The following is a 19,723-nucleotide window of genomic DNA, read 5'->3' on the forward strand; positions in this document are numbered from 1 at the left end:
ATTTCCGAAAACGTACTTTTATTAAAAAAAAGTGTTTTCGGAAATGCATCTCCGAAAAGGTGAATATTTTAATGAAAAATATTGATTCCGGAGATGCATCTCCGAAATAAAGTTGTTTTTCAAAAAATTGGTGTATTCGGAAGTGCATCTCTGAATTCACCCCCCTTGGAGGAATTTGGAAATGCACTTCCGAAATAAGGTCTGGACAGAAGAAAAATAACAAACAAGAATGATTCGCTTTATTTAATCGGATGAAGATTACATCGATAACATTACATAAGATTAAAGTTACATATTGTTAAACACGGGTAGGTGAGGATGAGTCAACATTTTGATAACGTCGGCCCCCGATCTTTGAACTCAACATCACTGAACCAAACCCAACCCTTGTTCACCTACCTCCTCCTTTTCATATTCCCGGTAATTACATTTTCTTTACTTTTACTATTTTTTTGTTCTTACATTCCACTCACATTACTCTCATGATCATGAAACCCTCACATTACTCTCATGATCATGAAACCCTAATGGGAAAATACACCTAATTTAGGGTTTGTTTTGATTATTCATCCAATATTTTTACCAAGAGGTGTAGAAATTGTTGCCCTTTTGTAACACAGCTGTTATCATTTAAATATGTTGTAAAATATCTTGTAGGATACTGTATGAGTACAGTTAATGAGTACTAGTACATTCATATATATGAAGCGTGCTTTAGTCAAGTTTAACCCGATTGACTCTCATATGAGTGGGAATTTGAAAAGTCCCGATCCTGATGATAAAAGAATGAGGTTAGAAAGACGGTGGAGGAGACGCTGCAACAGGTTAGAAAGTCCTGATCCTCTAGAAATCCATACCACATTGTAACTTACCAACATAATAAACAACAACAAAAACTATACACTTAAAGTTCAAAAAACTTATGAGCAAACTATACTTACATCATAGTGGTGTAGATCGTTATCAGCCACTCGCAACTGAAAATGATTAGCACGAACTTGAATTTTCCTTCCCAATTGACCGTAACCAGGTCGGTTAGGGAACCTAACCGCCTTCTGAGACGACGGAGCCGACTCTAGAGTAGCCTTCTGTTTAACTTCGGCAGTCAGGTTCTCAATGGAAATCGGAGCCGAACTCGAGGAAGCATCTGGCGCAGCAACAGATGGAGTAACAACTAGCGCTGCAACAGATGGATGCATCCGGAGGAGGAAGAACCGGCGGTACGTCCACCGCGAGAGCCACGGCCACCACTACCACGGCCTGATCCTGCAGCATTGACGGATGATTGTTGAGACTGTGCAGGAGATGGTTGACTCCGACAATTTTCGGGATGGTTTCCTCGACCGCGGCGAGACATTGTGATGAAAGCGGTTACAAGAGAGAGAGAGAGAGAGAGAGAGAGAGAGAGAGAGAGAGAGAGAGAGAGAGAGAGAGAGAGAGAGAGAGAGAGAGAGAGAGAGAGAGAGAGAAAATGTGTGAGTAGAGGAAAAGTAAATATCGAAAATGATTTTGGATGTGATTGGAAGAAAAATGGGTGAAAGAGCAAGCTTTTAAGTAGGAAAGTGTTACCACATTTCTTAGAATGTAACCGTCTGAGAGTGGTGGGGGAGAAAGAAAAGGCACTTCGAAATTTCAAATCAGGTTGATTACAACTCGTTCTACATTTACTATCATTTAAGAGACTTCCCAATTTACTATCATTGCGATTACAATTTTTGTCCTGTAATGGTGAATAATTAAGAGACTTCCCAATTTATTATCAATGCGATTACAATTTTTGTCCTGTAATGGTGAATAATTAAGAGACGAAAAATGGTTTGATTTTGATGGAAGTTTTGGAGAGGGTTTGAGTTTGTTTTGGGTTTGATTTTGATGGTATATGAACACTTTTCCGAAATATTATCTGATTGTAAAAAATAACTGAATTTTCATGCATTTCGGAAATGCATCTCCGAAAACATCAATTTTTTGGTGTTTTCGGAAATGAATTTCCAAAGTCTAAAAAAATCTTTAAAAAATTACTTCGGAGATGAATCTCCGAAGCAGGGATAAGTTGGGGATTTCGCTGGGGTGACCCCCATAAAGAGGTGGATAAAGAAAAAACCTTGAAAAGATCAAAAAAACACCACAATAAAAACATTTAATGGGTATCGTTTATTTTCAATACAGTCTTCTATAAAAGTTATACTTAATAATTGTAAATTATTAGTCTGTTATAAAAACACCACAATAAAAACATTTAATGGGTATCATCCAGATTTTTTTTATTAGAGAAATTATGTTTTCCCTAAACTGGTTGTCATAAAAGTCTAAAAACAAATCAACTAAAAATGGATTGTCAACAAGATACTTGTGACATATTTTAACCAAGATATCTCTATCCAAAATATTCCCTGGATCAAATATAATGTTATACCTTTCAACAAAAAGTTTCAAACGCTCAGGCGAATTCTCAGACAAATTCTCAAACTCTTTCATGATAGAAGCGATTGAGACTTTGGGTTTTTTGACGGATTTAGATGTGACAGATGTTGACATCCGTTTACCACTGCTACTCGCTCCCGATGTTGAGTGCAGCCTTCTACTACGATTACGTTTTTCCTTCAATTTCATAGAGTTGAGATGCTTCTTAAATACTAATTCCTCAAAAATGACTTTCAAACTCTTAAAATGTAAGATGATAGGACTGTACATTGACATCATGCTTTGCTTCACGATATTCTGCAAATTTATGACATTTGAGATTAAGAATAACGATAAGCAATGAAAAGCCAAGAATTAAAATTTAACTGCTCAACTTTCCACATTAACCTTACAAATTGGTCCTTCATAAAAAATACTAGTTTACCTTGTTTCATTTCTTTGCAAAATTTATCAAATCTGTACCGGAGACTGCCCAATACTTCCATAACCTACCAAAAAATACAAATTTTATCTTACTAGTATAATAATAAACACACACAAAAGAGGATGGATAAAATTAAGCAAATATAGTATATACCTTCCTCATATTCACGGTCTTATTGTCTATCTTTTCTTCCAGATAAAGAGCTTCGAAATCTAAACACTTGTCCAGTGTCATTCTGTAATTGTATTTTAAAGCCACACTGATAATAAGAGGTACACTCGGATCATCCAAATCAACGTTTTCGAAACTATTATCAAATAATCCGGAATTGGGATCCACGAGCTGCAAAAAGAAATAATTTGACTATGATTAATTTTCCGGTATGTTGTTAATCAGAAACAACATATTATGATTTTCCCAATTCAAAGAACAGTTAATAGCATTGATGTACCAACACTACACAAGGTCTTCATCATATTATAATTTGACTTGAAATGAGAAAGAAACCAACACACTACATAAGGTCTTCATCGGTTAACAACATGAAGAACAGTTTGTCAGTGTGAAGTAAGATAATGAAAGATATCAAATACAAACCTGAAATCTGGACGTAGATCTAACGATTCGGTTATAAATGAAATAAGAGACCTTAATAGTACAGATTGGGAAGCCAAATTGAGTTGGATTTTCGTGATCAAAACTCAGTTGCTGATAAACTTGCTCCTAAAACTGTGTGAGATTGATTCTACTTCTCATAACTGTGTCGATCTGCTCTAAGCTAGTTTTAGCATTAGTTATTCTGATGATGTTTTTATTGTGTTTGGTTATGGCTAAGATTATTAGTATTGCATTCAATTTCAATAAGGTTGAGTTAGTTTCTTCCTATTTTATTGCAGCTACACCCTCTGATATTGTCTCATCCAGTACACTTCAAATTCTGTCACTTTAAAAATCAAATGCTCTGATATGCATTACTCCCAATTTCACTCAAAAAATAAAATAAGACATACATCTGCATCGTTAATCAGTGTTTTCGAAAATCATATTCGGCCATTTTCTCTAGGAATTAACAGAATCATATAAATAAATTACAAGGTTAGGGCAAATAATAACATCAATATTTGTTCAAAAATCAAAAGAGATTGAAACCAACCTTTTTACGCCGTTTCGCGGATTGAATATTACGAGATTCCGATGCTTTAGTGTCGGAATTAAAACTAAAGTTAAGTAAAATCTTTATTCATAATAAAATCTTGAAAATTTTAAAATAAACTTAAAAACTTTAACTCAGACTCAGTTAACAATTAAAGAAGGCAGTGTACAACAACATTCCAAAGCTATTATACAAGATTTCAAGGTTGTATATATTTCAAAAGATGATGCATGAATTCCAATTTTCATTTTCTTCCCATTCTCTCAACACCACTATCTAACAATACTCCACCCTTAACTCACATACCAACATTCATCCTGGTGCTTCTGAACTATTGATAAAAAAAGATTATAACATAAATTTAAAGCAAAAGTAAATCACCCATACCTTTTTCTTCTTGCAATGAGTCAAGTTTGAGGCTATTGATTCCATTGGATTTAGATATTTAAATAATAATAAAAAATTTATAACCATCAACTCACCCATCAACCAAGTAGTTGAGATGTAGTAACTATTATGACAGTAAATATAAATAAATATCAGATCAGAACCTATATATTAATCTATATAGTAAATATATAGGTGTGCACAAAGATATTCCACTCTACAACAAATATATTCTACTCGGCAACTCTGCAACAAAGATATCTTTGTTGCAGAGTTGCATTATATCTTTGTTGCAGAGTTGCATAGTACAATATCTTTGTCGCAGAGTGGAATATCTTTGTGTAGACCTATATATTTACTATATAGATTAGTATATAAGTTCAGATTTAATATTTATTTATATTTACTGTTATCATAGTTACTACATCTCAACTACTAAGTAGATGGGTGAGTTGGTGGTTATAAATTTGTTATTATTATTTAAATATCTAAATTCAATGGAATCAATCGCCTCAAACTCGACTAATTGCAAGATGACACCCTATATCTAAGAAAAAGGTATGAGTGGTTTACTTTTCTTTAAATTTATGCTATAGTTTTTTTTGTCAATAGTTCAAAAACAACAGGTTGAATGTTGATATGTGAGATAAGACTGGAGTATTGTTAGACAGTGGTGTTAAGAGAATGAGAAGAAAATGAAAGTCTGAGTTAAAGTTTTGGAGTTTATTTTAAATTTTTCAAGATTTTATTATGAATAAGGATTTTACTTACCTTTAATTTTTTTTCAGTAGTTCTAAATCCGACACTAAAGCATCAGAATCTCGTAATATTCAACCCGTAAAATGACGTAGAAAGGTTGGTTACAATCTCTTTTGATTTTTGAACAAATATTAATGTCATTATTTGCTTTAACCTTGTAATTTTTTATATAATTATGTTAGGTTCTAAAGAAAATGGCCAGATGGTCTAAATTATCGGAAACATTACATAACCGGTATCCTTGGAGATGGTGGCGGGGATTGATCTTGATGTTCATGCCTAGGATACACCATCTAAAGGAATTAAAAAAATTAAATAATGAGTTTAAATTATAATTTACCTCGCAGCACAAAGATATGTTTGAGAGAGCGCAGATATAGGAAAAATAATAGGCATGTGTGTAAATGTCCAAGCTTGAAGAAATGAAAGATATCCCGATATTTCTTTTAGGATGTTCAGAAATCACGAAGATTAGGATGTTCTTGATGGCATGAAAAATAACTTTGATTTATTTAATATTATTGCATGATATCTGTCTGTATATTCAATTAACGAATAATATTAAAGTTTCAAATTTTTTATTACTTTAAAATAATTAAAACATATTTTAATTCATTTAAAATATTTATTGAATTTATAAATTATAAATAAATTAAACAAAATTATTTTAATTAATAAAATGAAAAAAAATAAAAAAGTCATTTCGCCAAATGAAATGGCAACATGGGCCTCTAACTGAAAAAATGGATCTTTCCCCAAATGAAATGGCAACATGGGACAAAATGCGGCATTTGAAGAATTAATTCTCAGTCTAAAAAATTCCATTGGAGGAGTCCGAAACATCATTGGACAAGATTGATTTACAAGTCCATAATAATGAAACTTCCGCAAGTGAATAGTAAATCTTAAATCAATCAATCCTAAGTTGATGAGATATCAAAATTTTAAATAAAAAGGCTTAATTGCAACTTTGGTTCTCATATTTTATTTTTTTTTTTATTTTGGTCCCCTATTTTTAAAACCACGATTTTGGTCCACTTTTGAGCTTTATGTTGAAAAAGGGACAACAGTAGAGACTAATTTTGCAGAAAAAAGTAAAATAGAGGGACAAAAATTGCACAAAAAACTTAAAAAGGAGAATAAAATAGTAGTTTTTAAAATAGAGGGATTAAAATCAAGAAAAAGACAAAATAGGGGACTAAAGTTGCAATTAAGCCAAATAAAAAATGGTCACGCTATAGCTCTCTTATCTCTCCCTTGTTCAAAACTTGTCAAGTTAAAAGAAAGAAGGAAAATTTTATTCATTAAAAGGACCGTGAAAAAAAAAAAGTAAAATATAAAAGGTCATTTAATTTTAAATGATTTCAGCAATTTTAAAAAGCGTTGATTTCAACCATTTTAAAAAGTGTAAATTCGTATAAAATCGTGTTGAATTACAATTTTAGTCAATAATTTCAAACCTTGTTTGTGTTACTAAAATGCATTTTCCCTTAGTAGGGGAAAAAGAGGAGTACCACTATATCTTCAAATTAAATTACCCAACATCATTTCAATAATAGTATAACATGAAACAATAATTAGACAATTTGTGAATTAAATTTAAATATTTTAAAATACACTTACTCTTTTTGTGTTAAAAAAAATGGAGTGTACCTTTCAAGAGGGCTCGCCACCAGCATTACGGCCAAACGATCGTTCACCGCCGCATGTCACACAAACTGTCCGATTCCGCCTGAGTTTGAGACCTCCGACGATGAAGCCGCTACGGAACCGACCGTACTACCTTCGTCAACACCACATGCATCAGCATTTCCGAACAACACCAACCTTGAAGGAAGCATTAATGGTTCTGATACTGAAAGAGAGAGGAGATGTTGTGAAGGTTTGTTCTGAAGTTGTTAGCACAGAGAAAGATGGAGAGAGAAGAGAAGGTTTGAAATTTGAATGAGAAAGTAGAGAGGTTCACGTTTCACAATAAGAAGAGTAACTCTTAACTCTTCTGATATTGGAATAAGTACCACTATTAATGACTTTGTTCATTCCAACACTCCATTTCAAATGGCACCGTTAGATACCATGGATTCTCTGCAAAACCAATCCACGCCTTTGGATTTTTTGCCCGTTGGGCCCTCTGTTTCACGTGATAACACTATTTCCAACTGCCAGCCTGTTTTCAAGCTGCACACGCTTCCAGAGGAACAACATTAGTTGCTGTACAAGAATGAGGAATTAACTCCAACACTAGTTAGCTTCAAGAACGCAGCACCCCAATTGACAAAGAAAAGTTGTTGATCATTTGCAAAATATTCCACCATTCTCTTTGTGTTAACTCGCTCATCAAAACCGAATCAGAAGGGAACAGAACTCTGAGCTAGAAGATTTCTGTAGTACTGGTTATCAAATAGCATAGATGTTTCAGGATCATTGTTCATTGTCACTTGATACTGTCTCATTAGCTCATCTGCATAATTAGAATCAATGGTTTGGTAAATGAGCCTAAGAGTTCCATTTGAGTTTTATTGGAACTGCAATGTGTTGCAATGAGCTGATCATATTGTACGCGCTCCTGTGAAGCTTAAATATTAGTACTAGATATGTAACGCTAGTTTGGTAAAATGTAAACAGTTAAAAACTTGCGACTATTTTGGGACTTATACGAAGAACATGAACTTGAAAGAATGACGAGATCGAGTAAGGATAATCCTTTATTAGTAAAGAGCTTGACTATCTCATCCATAGTAAAACTGGTGTCGATAATGTTTGGTCTAACATTTGAATTCCATTTCTTCTACCGGTAGGAATCTGAACCCTTGGTCCGCCGGCCTGTTTCGCAAAGTGCCTTATCAGTAAATAGAATGTCAGTGTACAATTGAAGGATTATATCAGAATTGCGATGGTGAACTTACAATTTCGACTGGGTCTCTGGCGGCTAAAGCAACTATGTCTGCTCAAGAAACAGTTTCGAGGTAGAAGATATCAAGAAGTCTTTTCGCTGATTCTATAACAGAAAATCCTCCAACGGATCTGTTTGTTGGATCGCTTTGTTCTGTATTGTTCCCTTGTAGCATTAAAGATGCATCACATCCCTGTACACGTAGGGTGACTATGTTAATGCAATAAAGGTTTGGACTTCAATTGCTTCATGAGTTTTTGTCTTTTGCCTCTTGGTTTAGCTTTTTTGCTTTATAAGATCAAACAAATTTTAAGGATATGGTCTTTTGCCACTAGAATCTTTAAGAATATACTTCACAAAATATGCCCAAAGTTGTGACATATAGTAGTGTTTGATAGGCCTCTTTTGTGACATCCAGGGCCGGCCATCCCCAGGTGCAGCATGGGCTGCAGCACTGGGCACCAGATTATGGAGGGCCCCACTTTATATTTTTTCCTCCGTGTTTCTCAGTTTTCAATTTATCACTTCTTTAGTTTTTATTTTTACTATTTACAGTAATTCTAGATGCTTGTGTCTGCAATCAAAACAATGTCAAATGTTATTATTAGCATTAAATGTGTGTATAATAAAGGACGCTAAATGTTTGTTTTGTGCATCATAATGAATTAAATACATAAAATTTATATTAAATATTGAATATTCAATCTTTCGGAAAAGTTAAAATCAATTGTTTCATAACAAAGTGTAAATATAATTTAGCTTGATTTAGTGACAAAAAAATAAGTTAGTATTTTTTGAGTGAAATAAATATATATTAATTAGGAGACAACTTCTCTACCCATCACAAAAAGTTGGGTAGTGTACCTTCAACCAATCACATGATTCCATCTCATTTAACACATTTAATTATTTATTAAAATACTACAAATATTTGTTGTTTTCAAAACATTTTACAAAGGAGGTAACCTTACCCAACTTTTTGAGTTGGGTAGATAAGAATTCACCTATTAATTAATAGGTATTTTTTAAACTCTAAAGTTTTAATGTGAGATATTATCTCTTCAATTTATATAGAAAAGACAAATATATATTGTAATTTTTTTAGCTTACACTTTTTTAAGTCTTAATCATTATATAGGACAAAGTTTTATTATATTTCAAAACGCAATAGTAAAACAATTTTTTTTAATTTTAGTTTCACTCTAATTTAATAATACGTTAATTTTTAAAAAATAAATAGATTTAATTTGTCTATTTATCATCATTTTAAATAAAATATACCTCAAATTAATTTAGTGGAGTTTAATTATTATTTTTTTAAATATAAAAGTAATAGATTTTGTTTTTCTAAAATCAAGTATAAAATCATATTTGTTTTCAACAATCTATCATTTTATATCTGATTTTTTAAAATCAAGTGTAAAATTCTAATTTTTAAAATTGTATTTTCTTTTAATTTATTCTTATTTTATAAATTAGAACATGACCTCTAGATTGATTGGGCCGGCCCTGATGACATCTAGTAGTGTTGGGGCTTGATAACAAAATCAAAACTAGATTGAATCCATAGTGTTACTCTTGCATTTATTAATCTTATTAAATCTATTATCTATTATAATATATAAAAAGTAAAGAACCTAGTAATTACAAGTCAAGCCCTCTAACTAAACAACTAAAACTGTTTAAATTCTATGGCTAAATTCGTCTTTTTGATAAATAAAGCCACCATATTCATTTGACATTAAATGCTATCTATTGTGTCACTTTTTGATTGGTGGATTTTATTTTAATTTATTTGGTTTTTCCTTTTTTTTAATTGTTATTAATAATATTATTTTATATTATTTTAATATTATAGGTGCAATAATGTCAAAAACTGCATTGAGAATATAATTGGGTTTAGATATCTAAGCAAACCCATTATTACTCCCTACACATTAAAACCCTGGCCACGTGAATGAAAGAAAAAAAGCCACAAAATCTGGCTTGGAAAACACAGAACTCCATTACTTCAATTACTGCAACCTTTCATTGTTCAATAAACTTTTTAGGCTGCATAAAACATGAACAAATGCATAACCATTTCAATTCTGCTGCATCTCAATACCCCGCTCCTCCTCCATCTCAAGACACATCCTTCCTCTCCATCACCTCCGCTGCGATTTTCACTCCTCCTTCATCTCAAGACACTACCTTCGTCGTCGTCGCCTCCGTCTCTAACTTCTGTTAAACACTGTTTACATTCAGCTCCATTTGATTCATCTTTGATAATTAACTGATATCTCTACTCTTCTTGTAGTGTTTGTGGGTGAAACATGTCTCGCCCAATTGAGCCATTGAAAGAAATCAAAAGATTTGTGGAAGATCGTAGTTAGATGCAAGCATCTATAGCTCTAATCCAACGACAGGTTCTGAGCACTATATAAGCGTTCAATCAACTGACACAAAGGACTTTTAGTCAGATCTTTTTCAGAATCACTCAAAAATCAGAAATGAAACTCACCTGAATCTCAAAACCTCTTGCCGGAATCTTCAACCCCTCGCCGAAAGCTTCAAACCTCCGTCGTTTCTTCCTCTATTCACGTCAAAAGGTTGAAAGTTATTCTCTGATAATGATTTTATCCTTTGATTTCTGATTTCCACGGTATTTACATTTGTTTGGAGCAAAAATCACGAGCACTTTCTCTTTAGATCTGTGCTTGTGTACTAATTTTCTGATAAAACTAACCGGATATTCGTAATGAGGAGAGAAAACTGAACAAGTTGATGTAATTTTTTCCGATTCTGAAACCTTTCACCTCCGGCCATCGTGCCGGAGAAGCTTCGGATGTCGTGATCTTCATGTGAGCCAACGTGAGTTTCTTCATTTCCGCCGTTTTATTCTTGATGCAGCTACTATGTTTGATTTTAAACATTACTTTTTTGTTGTTTTGTTTTTTATAATAAAGATGAGAGAGATGAAAAATGTGGTTTACAAGAAAGAAAGAGATTTTTTTTTCTTTTTAAAAAAGCTGATACATCTATGTATTATTATTGGTTTTTTCTCCCTAATGAAAGCAAGTAGTATCTCTTCCATATGCCATGGTTCCACGTGAGATTGAAGAGAGAAGAGAGTTACTTTTCAGTCTCTTTTTTTTTCAAGTTTGTACTGTTTTATTTACTTTAACAGTGTTCTTTTTGTTTTAATTCGCATCTAAGTAGTACTGAGTGGTACTACAATGAAGAGGATTTTGTTTTTCTTGAAAATTTTGATTTTCTCTCTTCCTCCTTTGGGGATGTGCGCTGGTTTTTGTCATGTAATTGGTGATTCAAATCATAGTTTTGATTTTACCGATCGAGAATTTGTTTTTGTAATGTTTTCTTGGCATTTTTGTTCAAAGTGGATTATATATTCTTCTTATCAACGTATAGTGTCAATCCCTACGACATCCCGTGCGATATCATTTTACTTTTGGCATTCAAAATTTACATGGTTGTTGTTATTAAATTTATGTAAGTTTTTCTTTTTAAATTTTAGTAATATATTAACTATAATTAAAACTCTTACTAAAATATATCTATTATAATATATAAAGAATAATAAAGGTATAAAATGATTCAGTTAGAGACACACATAATCTATTTAAATTTAAATAAATAATAGTCATACTGAATATTGAAATAAAACATTGATATTTAAGTCGTTGAATAATTAAAAGGTATAAAATGATTCAGTTTTTTGGAAAATTGTTTTTTTTTTTGGAAAATTAAAAGACATTAGGTGTGTCATTAAAGTTGCACATTCAAAAGATATAGAATGCTTTAATTTCCATTGATAGTAGATTTGATTCAATAAAAAAAATTAATTATGTGATGAAACGTATCCATTCCAAATTTAAAACGAAGTTGGTTTTCCGATACTCCATTTTGACGAATTCTATGCATGTGAAATTTTCATATTTAATAAACAATTATGTGAAAAAAAATGAATTGAGTTTATAAATTGATATAAGAAACGTTCACGACTTCTTTGTATCATTTTTTTGGCTTTATACCACCGGTTTAGTCCGGTTCGGGGGCGAGTTCTGGCATCAAGTGGTTCCATCCCCCTCCCGATCGCAGTTGCGGGGGATCGAACCGTGGTTCTCCCTACCAAGTCCAGCGCCAATCACCACTGGACCAACTAACGATTGGTACTTCTTTGTATCATTTTATTATCATTTTACGATTTTTTTTATAAAATTAAATCAACAATAATCAAATTGTTATTTTGATTTAATACCAGTGAATTTTTTTTTATATCTTAATAATCTAAATATATTAAAAAACGATTAAGCTCATTAAATCTAATCAAATATTATAAATTTTAATTTTGTTATATAACCAATTACATTTATTAATAATAGTATGTTTTATTTTGTAATATTTTTTAATAAATAAAAGAATCAATTTTAATTTTTATATTATATGATTTTTTATTCAAATATATTTATAATCAGGAAAAGAGTATAGTTAATAAATATTCAACTAAATTAATCATATTTTTTTGATTTTATAGTATAATTAAGTATTATTTGTTAGATTAAAATATGTTATCTTTTAATAATGATATACGGGTTTCTCTATAAAATTATTATATTTTAAAAATTATAATAAATTTCAATAAGCAAAATTTAAATAGATAACAATTATTTAATAAATAGAACAAAATTTTAAAATTGAAACGTTCACGACATTATTAGCATTATTGTAATAAAATAATATAAAAGAAATTCTAATTTTAAATTTAAATAAACAATAATTATCCAATAAATTATAATTCCAAAAATATGAATTGTTTTAATTTTGAAAATCGAAACGTTTAATCATTATTATGACACAAGTCAGACTTTATGATATTTAATTATTATTATTATTATTATTGAATTTGAAATGTCCAATCACTTTATGTCTCTTGATTATATGGTAAAATAAACTAATATTGATCTGGCATTTAATGTAGGATGGTATGTGAGCTCTTTATTGATTGCTTTTTATTTTGATATATATTATTATTATTTGTATTATTATTTTTATTATATTTTGTATTGAAAGAAGCATCTACTATTAATACCTAACCATATATAAACCTTAAACTATAGCTATTAAATGCCTACGTGAAAAGAAATTATTTATTGGTTAATATTATTTGATTGTCTTGGTTAACGTTATAAAATAGAAGATGTAAAGTGTAATGATAACGCCACTTTTACCTGGAAAATATAATTATCAGATTTTTTATTTTTTTGAATATTGTTATAATTATAGGAAGAAATAATTAAAACTAAGTTTTTAATTACTAATGGCATAACTATATTGGACTATGGGTAATGATAGTACTTTAAAAATTACTTATGGTGATAAAGTGTAGTAGTCAATTTTCAATAGAATAAAGTGTAACTTTTTAATTAGATTAAATGTCACTCTCTATTTATCAAAAAAAAATATCACTCTCTAAATTATTTGTAATATTTTGGTTAGTTGAGTCGTCATTAATGTAATATTTTGGTTAGTTGAGTCGTCATTGATAATGCCACTATATTGGACTAGGGTAATGATACCGCATGTTCCAATACTATTCATCAATTTTTTATGTAGGTTGAAAAAATATTGATATATAGTCGTTTCAATGTTCAAATATATATGAATATATTTTATGTATTTAATATAAAAAATTATAACATTTAAATTGATTACAAAATCAATCATCATTATTATAAAATTAAATAATATTTATTGATTATTATTATTATTAATGTATATCATCAAAACAATTCTTAGGAGTTAAAAATGAAATAAATTTCATTTACGTGTTTTTTATCAACCTAACGTAATATAGGTGGATGTATATATATATATATATATATATATATATATATATATATATATATATATATATATATATATATATATATATATATATATATATATATATATATATATATATATATATATATATATATATATATATATATATATATATATATATATATATATAGAGAGGAGGGATATTCTTACTCCAGGAGTAAGTTATTAACACTTACTCCAAATCTGGATCATTGATTCTTCTCAATCTAATGGTTAAAAGTAATAAGTAATGATTTTCTCTCTCCACATTTAATTACTTAATATTTTTAACCATTAGATTGAGAAGAATCAATGATCGAGATTTGGAGTAAGTGTAAATAACTTACTCGTGGAGTAAGAATATCCCTCCTCATATATATATATATATATATATATATATATATATATATATATATATATATATATATATATATATATATATATATATATATATATATATATATATATATATATATATATATATATGGGTTTTGCTACAATAGACCCACTTGTTTTTATGAAGGTCTATTTTAGCAACGTGCACCTTAGGGTGCATTTAAGTATTTTTTTTAGTTAAAATTTACTAAAACACACCTTCATAAAAATAAATAAGTGGGTGTATGATAGTAAACCCCCTGTGGTGTTTGCTATAATACACCCACTTATTTTTATGAAGGTCTATTTTAGCAACATGCACCTTAAGGTGCATTTAACCATTCTGTAGTTAAGGCTTGCTAAAATAGACCTTCATAAAAACAAGTGGGTCTATTGTAGCAAAACCATATATATATATATATATATATATATATATATATATATATATATATATATATATATATATATATATATATATATATATATATATAGGGGACGACTCAAGTGAGAACACTTGGTTATTATGAGAAATGAGAACAATGAATCACGACCATTAAATTTTGATTTTGTTGATTTTAATGAACAAGATTGGTTTTTCTTTCTATGTTGATTTAAAACAAATATTAAGGATTCTAGAAAGAGAAACCAATCCAGTCCATTAAAATCAACAAAATCAAAATTTAATGGCCGTGATTCATTGTTCTCATTTCTCATAATAACCAAGTGTTCTCACCTGAGTCGTCCCCTATATATATATATATATATATAGGGGACGACTCAAGTGAAAACACTTGGTTATTATGAGAAATGAGAACAATGAATCACAACCATTAAATTTTGATTTTGTTGATTTTAATGGACTGGATTGGTTTCTCTTTCTAGAATCCTTAATATTTATTTTAAATCAACATAGAAAGAGAAACCAATCCAGTTCATTAAAATCAACAAAATCAAAATTTAATGGCCGTGATTCATTGTTCTCATTTCTCATAATAACCAAGTGTTCTCACCTGAGTCGTTCAACACTTACTCCAAATCATAACCATTGATTTTCATTAATCTAACGGTTTTAATTGTTCATTTAATCTAGTTATTTTTGGAAATATTTTTCTTTATAAAATTTTAATTAAAACCGTTGGATTAATGATAATCAATGGTTATGATTTGGAGTAAGTGTTGAACACTTACTCTTGGAGTCAGTATAACCCTCCTCATATATATATATATATATATATATATATATATATATATATATATATATATATATATATATATATTAAAATATTAAAATTATGTTTAAACCCTGTCTATAATTCATGAAGTTAAAGGCTAATGGAACAGACATACACGGATAAATGACTATTTAATTATCTATTAAAACTCATGTTTTTTATATTTAGTACACTATCCAATGGAGACTACTTAATCCGACTATTTTAGATATATGAGAATAAATATATATTATTTACCATATATAGGTTTTAAATTTTTATTTTTTTATAATTGTACATATTCAAGATCTAATTACTCTATTAACATATTCATATTTTTATTATTTATTTAATTTTTAAATATTTTAAGTATACATTAAATGTAGAAACTTTTAATATTTGACGGGAGATGTCATACATTTTAGGTTTGAAAAAAATGAGCTAATATCTCAAATAGATTTAATAAATTTTATTCTCTAACTATATTTAATTTCTTAATTAAAAATATATTTTTTAAACTTATAAAATTATATATTTTTTATATTATAATAATATACATTAAATGTAGAAACTCTTAAGCATTTAACTGGAGTGGTTTTACATTTGGGAAAATGGACTAATATCTCAAATAGGTTTAATAAATTTTTAGAATTAACTCATTTGGATTCAAATGGGGTTTCTTAACTCATCTGAATTGACGGGTAGATGTGAATGTATCTATGAGATACCAGTGATTGACGTTTCTTAACTCATCTGAATTGACGGGTAGATGTGAACGCATCTATGAGATACCAGTGATTGAATGATCATTTTAATGTCTATCTTTTAACTATTTCTTTTGTTACTGTTTTATATATATTGAAGTTATAAAATTAATTGACGGGTAGATGTGAATGTATCTATGAGATATCATTTATTGGTTGAAATTACGTGAATATTTATCAACTGCAAAATAAGTTATATTATGTTTGATATTCCAAACACATGAATTAAATTTTGATAAATGATTATAATGTATAAATATATTAATATTATCTAACTGAAAATATGATGTCATATTTAATAATTTATTCATTGATACGAGTAGTATGAATCCATATGTTTATTCTTTATAGAGCTAAAAAAATTTGATGTATTATTAGCTCTTTCATTGTTAACTATTATGTTTTTTGGGATTAACATTGACTAAAATTTGTTTGCATTTTGGTTAAATATATATGGTTGATTCATATAGATGAACTTTACAAGTGATATTTGGATACATGTAATGTGAAACCTCGACCAGACCCGTGCAAAAATTATTTCTGGCAAGAACATATGTAACCTTTTTTACATTCCTCGAATGTCTATGTCACCTTCTGAGTCACCGTGGCCATTTAAGTTGATTAGGAGACAATTTTCGATTATTGTCTCTTACGCAATGACAATTAATAAGTCTCAAGGCCAGTCTCTTGATAGTGTTGGTTTTTATTTGCCTTCTCCCGTGTTTAGTCATGGACAACTTTATGTTGCAATCTCAAGAGTTACTACAAAAAGTGGTCTTAAAATCTTAATACACGACAAAGAGAATGTTTCGTGCTCCACTACCACAAATGTTGTATACAAGGAGGTTTTCCAATCACTTTGTTAGAATGGTAAGCTTATTCTTCTTTTCTATCTTTGTATCTGTATATGAAACACACAATATTTATATGCCTTAAAGTTTATTCTGAATCATATATTGTTTTATACATTTTATAATGTAGGTATACGATGCATGTTGTTGGCTGGTTGCAATCATACAAGAAGATAGCATCTGATATTTATACCAGCAAATATGTTAATTGTTTTTATTTAAAGACATAAAAATAGAATGTATTAATAGTTTTTTCATTGTTTTACCGTTGTGTATCATGTGTTTAACATTTATTAATATTTACTAAAACTTGGAAAACACTTTGGCTAAATATATGTCGTTAATTTATATAAGGGAACATTACAAGTGATAGACTGATTCATGTAATATGATTCCGACCAGACCCGTGCGACAGCACGGGTTTCCTACTAGTATATAATTTAAAATGATTCATAAGTTTATTAAAATTAAAAAATTTTAGAAAATTATTACCTGCGGATTTTGCTGTAGATTTTCCTGCGGGTATTTCCTGCGGAATTTCCTGTTGAAAATATTACCCACGAAGGTTTTAGCTGGGGACGTAAAACCGCAGGAAAATTCGCAGGTAACGTGTTTCCTGCGGAATTTTAGCCAAAATCCGCAGGTAAATCCGCGGGAAATTCGAGTATTTCTAGTAGTGTTAGTTCACATCATTAAAAGATATAGAGACTAAGAGATGGTGGCCTACCAATACTATCATTCATAAGAGATATGTTATTATAAGTGTTTATTTTTATAAGCACTTGTGATATAAATTGTATATCTAAATAGTCGTAAATACTGTAGAAGTTGACTAATTTGTAATTTTTTAAATAAAATTGCAATTTTAAATTAAATTGAACTTTGATTATGAATGTAGATTAAAAAAACACTAAATTAAAAATTATGCATAATAATATATTTAAAAAGTTTATAAAATCAAAGTGTCAGGTTCAAATCCGATTAGGCACAAATTGCCTATATAAAAAAAATTAAAAAAAAATGTTAAAAATAAATTTAAATAGTTTTTTATTTAAAAAAATTCAAAATTAAATATAACTGTTTGATTCTTTAGCAACTGGTTCGGTTTAGAAAAATTGTCTTCTGATGATTTAGTACGGTTCGGAATTCCGAACCGCTATGCCAAACCAAAACTTTTGATTCAGTTCGGTTCTAAAAAAATTGAAACGGTTCAGTACGGTTCGAATGCCTTTATATAATGGTTCGGTTCAGTTCAATTTTTTAACAGAACCGAACCATAAGCAACACTAGAAACTAGCTATAACTTTAGAGCACGAAGGGATAGTCACAAAATTGCATTGTAAGTTGAAACTAGCTATAACTTTAGAGCACGAGGTTTGTATGCTCTTTTCGAAGAATCAGATAATTTAAAGGTTGAATTTTGTAAGCTCCTTTTAAATTCTATTCAAGTTTAATTAACATCATAAAATAATTAAGCAATAATTAATCACAGTACTCAAGTCGATAATCTAGAGTTCAGGATCTTAAAAATATTATAAATATTTGTATCATATTATTTAAAAATAGTTCCATATTTCTCAATTATATTGAGTTCAGGATCTTAATATCATTATAAATGTTTTTATTATTCTCTTTAAAATATTCTCATATTTCTCTCTTTTTTGTCATCAACAAAAAGTAAAAAAAAAACTAGTCCGGAGATGCATTGTTGAAAATTTTTAGAGACTAATTTCTGAACGCACCTTACTATATTTTTATTAAAAATTAGTCCGGAGATGCATTTAAGGGAGAATCCAGAGATACATATCAAAATAAAAACACCTTATCATGTTTACTACATTTTCATTAAAATTGACGTTGTTTTCAGGGAGTCTTTTCTCGATTTTAACTAATATTATAGTCATACGAATTGTATTCTCGCGTTCTGGCCCTTACGTTCCTATGTTTCTGGCCTTTAAGCGACCTAGCGTAAAAACTCGTTTTCTGGAAAATTGGCTCTAAATCGAAATTTATCGTGTCATTATTTCATTAAAAAAAAGGGATCAAAGTCTCCTATTTTGAAATAAAATATGTGACACCACCCTAAAAACCATAAATTATTTATTTTTCTATTCTGTTTGATTTATTTTCTAATTTCATATTTTCAGAAAAAAATCTTGAAAATTTGTAGATACTTAACTTGGGTTTATTTGATTTTTAGTCGTATTTTCAGATTTTTACAATTTTAATCATTTTTTATTTTTTAATTGTTTTTCTCAATAGGGAAATTGTTGGTATTTACATATTTGTTGCATTGTTGATGCATGACTACTAGGTCTGCTTATTCAGATAAACTCAATACTAAATTTATAAAAAAACACAATAGAGAACTTTCGAATATGCATATCCTAAAACGTCATTTTTCATTTAAAAATATATGTTGTTTTTGGATACGTGTCTTCGAAATTAATTATAATAGGATGATTCACTCGTTTGCGTTCAATTTTTAAAAAAATTGGTGCGTCAAAAAATACATCTCTGAATTTTTGGGACATTTTTGAAATTTCGCCAAAAATAAGAATTTGTGAGAAAGTTTACAATGAAAAAAAAGAATATCTCATTACACTCCTTGAATCTC

The 19,723-nt window shown here is 29.4% G+C and overlaps 1 long non-coding RNA gene across 2 annotated transcripts; it reads right to left on the reverse strand.

The window, feature by feature from the left end:
* Positions 1–1,816: 1,816 nt before the first annotated feature.
* On the reverse strand, positions 1,817–8,275 carry LOC131653644 (uncharacterized). 2 transcript variants are annotated; one of them, XR_009299120.1, is made up of 5 exons: positions 8,054–8,275; positions 3,446–7,970; positions 3,002–3,190; positions 2,849–2,912; positions 1,817–2,721 (listed from the first exon to the last, which is right to left on the reverse strand). It is a non-coding gene; the product is annotated as an uncharacterized LOC131653644 (long non-coding RNA). The 2 variants fall into 2 exon arrangements; XR_009299119.1 differs by having other exon boundaries at positions 3,002–7,970; positions 8,054–8,274.
* Between the last annotated feature and the right edge of the window lie 11,448 nt (positions 8,276–19,723).

This window comes from Vicia villosa, linkage group LG2 (genome assembly GCF_029867415.1).
Source record: "Vicia villosa cultivar HV-30 ecotype Madison, WI linkage group LG2, Vvil1.0, whole genome shotgun sequence".
Classification (NCBI taxonomy): Eukaryota; Viridiplantae; Streptophyta; class Magnoliopsida; order Fabales; family Fabaceae; genus Vicia; species Vicia villosa.